Below are 11,328 nucleotides of genomic sequence, written 5' to 3'. Positions count from 1 at the left end.
TTTTCGAATGCCATGGTATGTTGGGATGAATATCTCAGTTTTGAGCTTTGGTTTGCTGGATGGATTTCAAAATCCAGGGAAGAGGCGGTATCAAGGTTCATTCCCAAAGGCCTAGGAATCCCTTGACCTATTTTGGCAGGATACACGGTAAATCTCGATGGAGAAGTCTCAGTTTAGGGCCTAGTGATCTGGGTTTGGATTGCGGTAAAGCCTGAGAGGCCTGTCTCGGTTTAGGGCCTAGTGATCTGGGATTGGATTGCGATAAAGCCTGAGAGACAAGGAGACGAAAAATTCCTCAAGGATAATGATGGATTCTGGATGGCATTCCAAGTTCGGTTCGATTGTGATCGGAGCACCGGTTTTAGTGTGATCATAGTTTGGTGAGGGTGGACGTGGTTTAACCTCTGGATTCCCTTGGTTTTTTTTGGATTGGTTTATCCATGAAATCCCACATTCATTCTTGGAATATGGCATGATGGTGACTGGATAAAAGAAAGATTTAGTTCAACCATGGCTATGGTTAAGTGGTACGTGGAAGTCCCGAACCTGGTCAGATTTGCCTATGATTAATAAAAGTTAAGTTCTCTTTCTTTTGAACTTGTTTATATGTGGATTTAATGGTTTTTATATCCCTATTATTTACATGGTTTTATGCTGGTTATAAGAATAGTTAATTGACTGGTTCATGTCATGTTCATTTCATTTATTTACTTGTAATTGTTAAAATGATGGATGCAAGACCTAATTGATGTCATAACAGTTCAAGGGAGAAGGTGGTGATCCTTCTTATCATGTTTCATAAGAGTTTTCAGTCACTCATGCTCTGTCTTGTATCCTAGACCTGTAGGTTACATTGATGCCAAGTGATTGTCGGAATGTCAATCCCAGTTGGGGATGGTCAAGCCTAGTCCTGAGGTTTATTTTTGGTTTATTAATCATGTAATTATGTCTTTTATGGATTCTTAAAGTTACAACAAGTTATGGGTAGTGGCCGAAATTCTGGGCTAGAAAAGTGTCTTGAATTCCATGGATGCTGGGAAAAATCCCTAGACATTGGCTCGCAAACCTGTGAGAGCATCCAAAGGTCCTTGGACGCTAGTATGCCCATAACATGAGAGTGTCTAGATGTCAATAGGTACACAAGATCAATGGGACACATGGGGAGGATGTTTCAGTGGCTGAGATGTCTCCTGGGGGTGTTGTTGTTGATGTGGAAGGTATGGTTGATGTGTTCTGTCGTTCCATTTCCTTAAGGTCACTAAGGAGGTTGAATCCCTTCATAGTGGCCTCTCTCAGCACATGTTTACCCTAGTTGGGCGGTTAACTGGGTAGATGTGGGAGGAGTGTGGTTACATATTGGTATCAGAGCGTGGTTGCGCTCTCCTTGGGTGAATGTGTTTGTTATGCATTCATGTCGGTTGTACATGTGTCAGTCATCCTTGTGGTCTATGTTCTTGTTGTGTATGGATGGTGTTGGTCATGGTCATAATGATGTTGCAATGGGAATAAGGATGTTTTTGTGTGAAGCATGTTGTCATGAGGGTATGACTGGTTACCTATTGTTATATGTCGCTTACGTGTGTCATTTTGTGTGCTTGGTTACATGTATCATTCTTGTAGGTTTGGTTACGAGTATCGTCGTTCATGCTGGATCATATGCGTTCATGCATGTGTGTGGTTGATTACGCATTGCTTATGCATGTTAATGTTTACATGTGGTCAAGTATACAATGGTGTTATGGTTATTGTTGTCATGCATGTAGTCATGGTATGTGTGTATTTGATATGGTCATGCATTGATGACTGGACTCTAGCTAGACTGATGGTTACATGGTTATGTATCATATGTCTATATGATGTTATTATTATGTTGTACATGTATCACACTGATTTGATGATCTTGCATATGAGATATCCTCCCTAAAGTATGCTAAGGTACGTTGGTTTATTGTGATTTGGTTTAGCTGACATAGTACGCCTTGCAGGAAAGAGACCAAATGGCTAGCAAGATGGTAGAATACAAAGACCCTCTCTATCAATCAAATGAGCAGCGTGGTGTTGGGCTCTCTTATGATTTGGAATATACATTGGGAAGCTTGAAGGAAGAAATAAGGAGTTGTAAGGCGGACATTGATAAAATCATGCAGGCACAAGAGAAACAAGTAGAGGTTAATGCTATACTACTTCAGAGTTTGTCAAAATTGTAGTGACAAGGACCACTTCGGATCAGCCATGAGAAGGAGGACAAAACTAATTGGTCATATGGTAGAAGGTATTATGGTGGTCATAGGTCAGACAAAGATGACACAATCAGAGATGGCAGGTTGTTGGAATCTCCAGATAGGAGAGGTGATAGTGATCCGAATGGAAAATGGCATCAACCCATGGTACTCATCCACCCATATTATTCATCGACCCATGGAATTTACCCATGGTATTGTAAATGGCATCTGCCCGTGGTATTGTAAAATCCACCCATGGTATTCATTCACCCATGGAATTGACCCGTGGTATTGTAATTGAAAAATACTATAAGTAACAAGTCACATTTTGTAAAAGGACAGATAGTCCGCCAAAATGCAGCCTTTACAGTTCAGAAGCATGTAGCCGCCACATCTCTTCTCAGAGATAAGCTACCATCGCCCTAACTGGTTTATTTCCATTACTATTTTAAATAAAAGTTTCTTTGTGGTTTTGTTTATTGGGCATTCTCCTTCTTTTTTCTTTTGGCAATTCAAGTTTTCAGATCTTGGGGGTCTCTCCTCCCAACATCCATTTCAATCTTTTAGATCTTGGGGGCATCCTCCCAAGATCTGGATCAGATAGACACAGGAAATATTCTAGTTTTGGTTCTGACATGCATCATGATCGTCATCATGATCATCCTTACAGGAGGAGTGATAAGGGATACTTGTCGGATGAGTTTAAGAAAGCAAATCCACCTACCGTTGATGGAGATATGAAGAAATCATAGGATGCAGAAGCATGGTTGCTTGGTATGAGGAAGTTCTTCAGATTACATGATTATTTGAGAACATGAAAGCAAAGATAGCCAATTTTAGTGACGCGGGGTTACCCCCACACATACCCACAGTATGCATAAATATGCATAAAAACATATGTCCCAGGTATTTGACTCTCAAAGGAGTCAAATATTCAAACCATAAATGATTAAGGCCCCTTTATCATCGGTTCCTTTGTATCGGAACTCAATCACCCCGCTTAAACCTCCTATCGAGACTATTTATCTCCTCATAACCTTCATTATCCCTTTTATTAAAGCCTTCCATTAATTCTTCCTTATCGGGACTTTAAAACCCTTCGTAACCTTTATACAACCCTCTAAGCTGCATATATATAACCTTTCCCTTTAATACATTGGTTACATATGTTTTAACGTATAAAACGCTCTTTTCCTTTATAAACCATTTACAAAGGAAAACCCCGCAAAACATACCTTTTTCTAGCTTAGTACAGTCTCTGCACACTTCCTGAGGATTGCCTTTATTGCAATCGTCTATCGATCCTTTCGCGGGTCATTCATACATGCCTCATCACCCCTCCGATTCCGATATGCGACTATCGGAATCGTTAATATATGTTTTAGCCTTAAAAGGCTTCGCAACACATCTATCGCCAATACATGGAAATACATTGAAATCCCACTTCAAACACAGATAAGTGGATCTCAAATACTTTCCATCCGCATTTATAACTTCATCGGGTCCGCACCTTCAGTCGCTCCACAATGCTGCTTCTCCGAACTCGGATCGCCGATCGACTTTATCATTATCGACGCATCGACATTTCACAATCCTCCAGCCTTCGACCTCTGTCTAATGTGATTGTGATTAGATCACAACTGTTGATCGGTTCTCGATCCAACGGTCGATATCCTTTCTCGATGAAAAGTTGCCCGACAGTCCTTCGTCTTCGATCTTCCTCCTTCAAATTTGATGGTTGCTGTTTATTTCAGACAAACAATGAGCATGGGGTTTAACCGCCCGATAAAGCGGTTTTCCCTTATTCCTCCGCTACTATGTGTCCTCCGATTAGTGGAATCAGCACTCGTCCTTCAATACCGCTTACGGTTTTGAGGCCGCTCAAAATCCACTTTCACTGTTACAAAACTTCCTTCCTTCATTTAAAGTTCGCCGATGTGATATTTCTCTGTCTCCTCTGTGATTGGATCTTGGCCGTTGATCTATAAGATCTAACGGTTGCTGTTCATCGAGTTCTTCACTTCACTAATCTTCCTTTCACTTGCGTTTTTACGTTATTTCTAAAATTTCTCTTTATGGTTCAGTTTTCTTCAAAGGTTCTCGTCCTCTACTAATTCGCTACACACTCTTCCTCCTAGCTTAAATTCATATGCTCCTTTGATCATTGTCCTCTTGGATCCTTCGAATGGATTCAATAATCCATTACGATTCTCTGTATCATTTTCTCCCTCTGTGTGTTCTGCAAAACTCTGCCTACAACCCCTGTTACAGAACCTATGAATTCATATACAATTCAACACTCGAAACACGCATTCCAACTCGAAATTGAGTTGATTGTATTAATAAATATCAACAATGGTTACAGAATGAGACCTCTATCTCTCACAGGCTTGTTCTTCAATATCAATGGCCTCCTCTTTGACTCTGCCCGTAGGCTTACATATATGCCAGTGAGTTCTGTTGAACTCATCTTGGTTCGAATCCTAAATCCTCTGAACTGACTCCTAAATCCTTTGTCCACTTCTACTTCAATTAATTCCTAAAATCTCTCTCTCGTTCCTCGAATCATGAAACTATTTTAAGAGTCCTAATTGACCTTGTTGACACCTAATCCGAAACGGATGGGTGAACTGGACAGTCATCAAGAAGATGAACTGATCCGTCAAGTTTATGTATATAAATGTGTGTTAACTAATGAATAGTATATCAATTTTCTCTCCCGCTCATTCTGGAGTTACCCTGGCCTGACATGGTATCAGAGCACAGGTCCCAGAAATAGTTGTAACTCCTGCCTCATGAAACCTCTGTCCTGAGAGACTGCGCATTTTTTTATATAAACGTTTGCCTGAATTCGCTGCCCCTCTCTGCGCTGCCTCTGACCTGACATATCTGTCCATATTCCAACGCATCTGCGCATCCGTTTTTCTGCTGCCTCTCCACAACGTGTACACCAGGAAAACCAGGGATGGTCAAGGCGCGAGATTTGGTGGAAAAACTCAAATTTTCCTCTAAAGCGGCTGATTGAAGTTTTGTTCACGGGTGAATGGTAAATTGTTCATTTCATTCTCCACTGCATGAAATTGCCTCACTTTTCCATGGTAGCAGAACTCGTAAGACCACCACCCTTCATGTCTTAGGAAGCACTGGCCATTCAATGATTAAAGAAGCTCATCAGGTGTCTTTGTCCTACTCTGCTTATCCATCAATGCCGTAACGCTACTGCTGTATTGTTGATTGGATTTTTTAAAGCCCTTATTTTCATAATTTGGTAGAAAGCACTCATACTTCTCTCCATTGAATGTAATGCATGCTGTAGCAATCGCTCCAAGGCATAGGCTTCCTCCGAGACAACAGAATAGACATAGGTGGATGAAATTCGCGATACCCATCGCCCAAACTGGGATCAAACGCTTTTAATCGGGGAGTCAATTCGAAATAGATGAATCTTGCGCTGCTCTTGCTATCTAAAAGGGGTTAGGGTGTTTATTATGGCCCCTTCTTCGTAGCTGTTATACAATCCTGTAAAACGCAATCGCCCTCGAACAAGACAAGTCTGTCGTGCAACGTATGTACAGTGGAGAACAAATCAGCCGGAGAAATTGCCTTTTGAGGATGCATAATGCAAAGTTGTGCCAAATACGAGTAACCCCTCTGGCTATTCAATATTTTGGCCCCTCGACTTCATCATTTTCCGTGTCTTGCTGCGCCCCTTGAGCCGTGCGGTGCTTGGATCTTCTGCGGTGCTTGGATCTGGTCATTGGTGTTTAAAAATTGGGCCAAAGACACTCCAGTATACTTCAGCGCCACAGAAAACTCTTTGGCTGCGGCCTCTTAATGATCCCGTTTTTTTTTCCCGAGATATGTCATTGCTGTAACATGGTTGGTATTGTAAACTGGTGTCAGAGCAGAGTATTGTCATCAGTGTATGTAAGCGTTGTTTTTTTTTATGAGTTGTTGATTTGGCAGCACGAGCCTTTAAATATTCCACAGCCTCGTTTTGATTGAGCAGTTTTATGTGATGGTATGATAGCAGTTTTGATTGAGCAGTTTTATGTGATGATAGCAGTTTTGGGTCTAAAGCATCTGTAGTATTACATGATATATATTGATATATTGAAGTGATATATTAATACATTGAAGTGATGCCTTGCGCATTTTTTTCAAAACAGTAGTATTGCAGTGATATGTACAATGAAATGCTGATGTTTTTTTAAGCAAATATTAGAGGGATTTGAAGGCTGTAACGTAAGGATTTTTTATCAGCAGAAGTAATTTTTTACAGAATGCATTCAATCATTTCTATGGTAGGAATAGTTCTCACTGGCAAGGAGAACTATTCTGAATGGTCTCGGATGGTAAAACACACCCTCATCTACAATGAGTTGTGGAAGGGAGTGTGTGTCGGAGAAGAAGACAAAGACCCTGTGCAGCCTACATCAGACAAAGAACTCGCCATTTGGGAAAACAAGAACAGCAAAGCCTATGCATTGATCGCAGCATCTGTAAATGAAGAAGTAAGTCGTCATATTTCATCCTATTCCACTGCCTTTGAAGCTCTACAAAAGCTGAAAGAACTCTATGATACACATTCTGCACTTGAAGTTGTTCAGCTCATGATTAAACTCTTCACTCTTGAACTGAAAAATAATGATCCTCTTGCTCTTGCATCTGAAATAAAGTCTATAATGCATGATATTAAATCCACTAAGGTTGAGCTGGATATCTCTCTTATTGCCTTTCTCAAAGCACTCTATCCTATCTACTCCAATTATCTTGAGTCTTTACAAGCAAATGGAAATCTTAAAGATATAACCTTTGACTCTCTTGTGAAAAAGTTTGCTGAAAGAGAGAAAGCCTTTGGAAAGTAAACAGTCCCTGAATCTTCTGAAGAGACTGTTTGCCTTGCTCACAAAGAAAAGCATCCTGCTCAAGATTCTACAAGAGGAAGAGGTGGACGAAGAGGAAGAGGAAGATACTTCAGAGGCAGGGGGGGCAGACATTCTCAAGCAGAAAAGGCAGATCTGCATTGCATTCGCTGCAAACGAAATGGATCACATGATGCTTCTACATGCAAGCTACCATGGGACAAGATTGAGCAGAGAAGAAATCAACAAAAAGGTAAAACTGATGACTTCTCCTTCTTCTTCGAAAAATGACTGGTTGCTTAATTCAGGAGCAACCTGTCATATGACTCATAGGAAAGATTTTTTTGAAGATTTCACTGACAATGTTGATGGAGCAGTATACTTTGCAGATCAGTCAAAAATCAAGCCATCAGGGCTTGGCACAATCAGGCTTAAACTGCCTGGTCTTCCAGACTTTCTTCTGGATCATGTTCTATATCTCCCACAGCTCAAGAGAAACTTGCTGTCCCTGGTCCACATCCGCCAGCAAGGTCACTCCATTCACATGTTTGATGGCAAGCTTGAGGTAAGAAAGGCATCTGACCACTCACTTGTCATGAGGGGTATAGAAGAAGAAAGACTTCTTAAACTGCAAGGAACCTCTGCTCATGCACAACATTTCTCATCATGAAGAAGGTACACTTCCATCAAGTTTATTATGGCATGCTAGATTTGGACATTTAAACTATGATAGTCTCCGCTTGTTGAAGAAAAATGGTGTTGCTGGTTTGCCTACAATTCCTAGAAAACATAAGAAATGTGATGCTTGCATTCTAGGAAAGCATAGCAAACAGTCTTTTCATGATTCACATTCAAGAGCACATAGGAAGCTTGAACTCATTCATTCAGATTTATGTGGTCCAATGCCTGTTTCTTCTGCAAATGGAAATAAATATATCATGACATTTATTGATGATTACACCAGAATGTGTTGGGTTTATTTTTTGAAGAACAAATATGATCTTTTCAAACATTCAAGAATTTTCATAAATGGATTGAAAATGATGCACAATCTCATATTGGGTCTATTCGCACTGATAATGGAAAAGAATATACATCAAATGAATTTGAACACTATCTTCGCCAACATGGGATTAAACATCAAACAACTGTGCCTTATAATCCTCAACATAATGGTGTAGCTGAAAGAATGAACAGAACAATTTTGAATATGGTACGATCCATGCTTTTCTTCAAAAATGTAAAGACAATGTTTTGGGCTGATGTTGTTCTATGTGCTGCATATATAAAGAATAGATGTCCACCTAGTGCTATAAGAAACAAGACTCCTTATGAATTGTGGTATGGACATGTTCCTTCGGTAAAACATCTCAGGATTTTTGGTTCCACCTGTTATGCTTTAATACCAAAGGTACATAGAAACAAACTTGGTGCTAAAAGTCATAAGTGTATCTTCCTGGGGTATTCAAACACATCTAAAGCATACCGCCTCTATGATGAAGTAAATAAAAAGTTTGTTTTATCTAGAGATGTCATTTTTCTTGAATCATCCAAATCTGACAGTGTTGTTGAGCGGCAACTTGATCGCTTGGATAGATTCACAAAACCGAAATCATTTCAAGAGTTTGATAATCAGATTCCACATCTTGAAGGGGGGATTCCTATACTAGATCAACATGTGGAATCTTCTTCTGAAGAACAATCTCCCCTGCATGACACTCCAACAACGGATGATGCTTTAAGTGATGTAATTGATAGAATTGGGAGCCTTAATCTTGATTCAGACCCAACTCAATTAACAGAGCAGCCTGGACCATCTCAGAAAGGTCCCCCAAAGTGGCTGACAAAGACACTTGAAAGTGTTCATCCTGATGAAATTGGAAAAATAGGAACCAGAAATACAAACCGACAAGATGGAGGTGATGTAGATAACTCTAATTCACCTGTTGATATGGATGTTACTTATGATTGTGAATTGAACTTGTCTACAGACTTTGAACCAACTTCCTTCAAAGAAGCTACTTCTCATGATGAATGGAAAGAAGCGATGCAGAAGGAGTATGATGCCCTCATAAAGAATGGCACTTGGAAGCTGGTTGATCCTCCATTTGGAACCAAACCAATTGGCTGCAAGTGAGTCTACAAGAACAAGTACAAAGCTGATGGCTCACTTGAAAAGCACAAAGCTAGGCTTGTGGCAAAAGGTTTTGCACAGAAGGAAGGGGTCGATTATGAGGAAACTTTTGCCCCCACAGAAAAATGGGCCACCATCCGGACACTCTTTGCACTAGCTGCTCAGAACGGTTGGAAAGTCCATCAAATGGATGTAAAAACTGCATTCTTGAATGGAGATCTAAAAGAGAATGTTTTTATGTCCCAGCCTGAAGGATTTGCTGTGAAAGGACATGAACATAAAGTATGCAAACTTGTGAAATCCTTGTATGGCCTCAAACAAGCACCACGAGCCTGGTATGAAAAACTAACTGAGCATCTTCTGAAACTCAACTTCAATCATTTTGATCTTGATGATGCAACTTTATTTGTCAAGAAAGTTGGCAAAACAGTTGTATATCTTGTGGTATATGTAGATGATCTTTTAATGACAGGGAACAATGAAAGCTATATTGCATCCATAAAGAAAGAATTAGGAAATTTTTTTGAAATGACTGATTTGGGCTATGTTCATTACTATCTTGGCATTGAAGTAACCCAACATCCAAAGTCCATATTTCTTTCTCAAAAGAAATACATTGGAGATTTGTTAAACAGATTTGGCATGACAGAGTGCAATCCCCTTTGTACTCCAATGGAACAAAACTTGAAGCTCACATCTATTGAAGGAAAGGAATTTGAGGATGCAACAAAGTATAGACAGCTTGTAGGAAGTCTCATCTACCTCACTACTACCAGACCAGACATTTCATTTGCTGTTGGAATCCTCTCCAGGTTTATGCAAAAGCCTTGTGAGGGACATTGGTCTGCTGCAAAAAGAGTTCTAAGGTACTTGAAGGGAACTCAAGACCTTGGAATCAAGTATACACAGGTGGACGACTTCAACTTGATTGGATACTCTGATTCAGACTTCGATGGAGACAAAGAAACTGGGGTATCTACTTCAGGATATGCTATGAGTCTTGGATCGGGAGCTGTCTCCTGGAGATCACGCAAACAATCAGTACCAGCAGATTCCACAACAGAAGTAGAATATGTGGCAGCAGCTGAAGCAACGAAAGAAATTGTGTGGCTCAGGAAAATTCTTGAAGATTTGCAGGTAAAACAAATACAATCAACTCCACTCATGATTGATAACACATCTGCAATAAAGTTGGCCAAGAACCCAAAGTTCCATGATCGTACTAAGCACATGAATACTAAATATCATCTGATCCGACATCATTGAGGCCAAAACAATCCATCTCCGTCATTGTTCCACAAACGAGCAAATTGCAAACATCTTCACCAAAGCGCTTGGAAGAGAAAAGCTTGAAAGATTCAGAACGATGCTTGGACTCACCAACATCCCTTCAGATTAAGGGGGGGAATGTTGACACCTAATCCGAAACGGATGGTTGAACTGGACAATCATCAAGAAGATGAACTGATCCGTCAAGTTTATGTATATAAATGTGTGTTAACTAATGAATAGTATATCAATTTTCTCTCCCGCTCATTCTGGAGCTACCCTGGCCTGACAGACCTCTCTCTCTTATCATTTATTCACCACTCATGTTCTCCTTTAATTCGATAACATTTACAACTTCCTCTCATTATCTAATTAAATCACCTAAAGGTCTAATATTACATTAACTTGAAATTTAGGAAACTAACTTCTCTAAAGATACATGACCCCCTATGTCTACTTAATTACAATGATTTTCTCTTGGGTTGAATGCTCCTGCATCAGACTCCCAAAGTAGAAAATATTCATGATCTCCTGATCATGTGTCTTCTGATCTTTGTCTTCCTGGATCCCATACTTTGTTTTGTAATTGCTCAAATGTTTTTCTCCTTTGCTGTTGTTGTACTTCTGCTGTCTTTTGCTCCATCTTCTTCTTCTTGTCAATCAGGTTCAAACTTTTATTGATCATGCTTCCTTCTGCTACCATTTTCCTCCATTTGGATTGCTTCATCATTAGTTACCACATTTCTTCGATCTTTGTCTCTAGTACATCTTTGTATTGGTCCATATTCTGCTTCTTACTTCTTCCTCTTTCTCTTTGCTTCAGGTTGTTGCTGTTGTT

The sequence above is a fragment of the Pinus tabuliformis genome, chromosome J (genome assembly GCF_031772625.1).
Source record: "Pinus tabuliformis cultivar Carrire ecotype Pingquan chromosome J, CPIR1, whole genome shotgun sequence".
NCBI lineage: Eukaryota > Viridiplantae > Streptophyta > Pinopsida > Pinales > Pinaceae > Pinus > Pinus tabuliformis.
The sequence above is the reverse complement of the archived record's forward strand: the minus strand, read 5'-3'. Positions refer to the sequence as shown.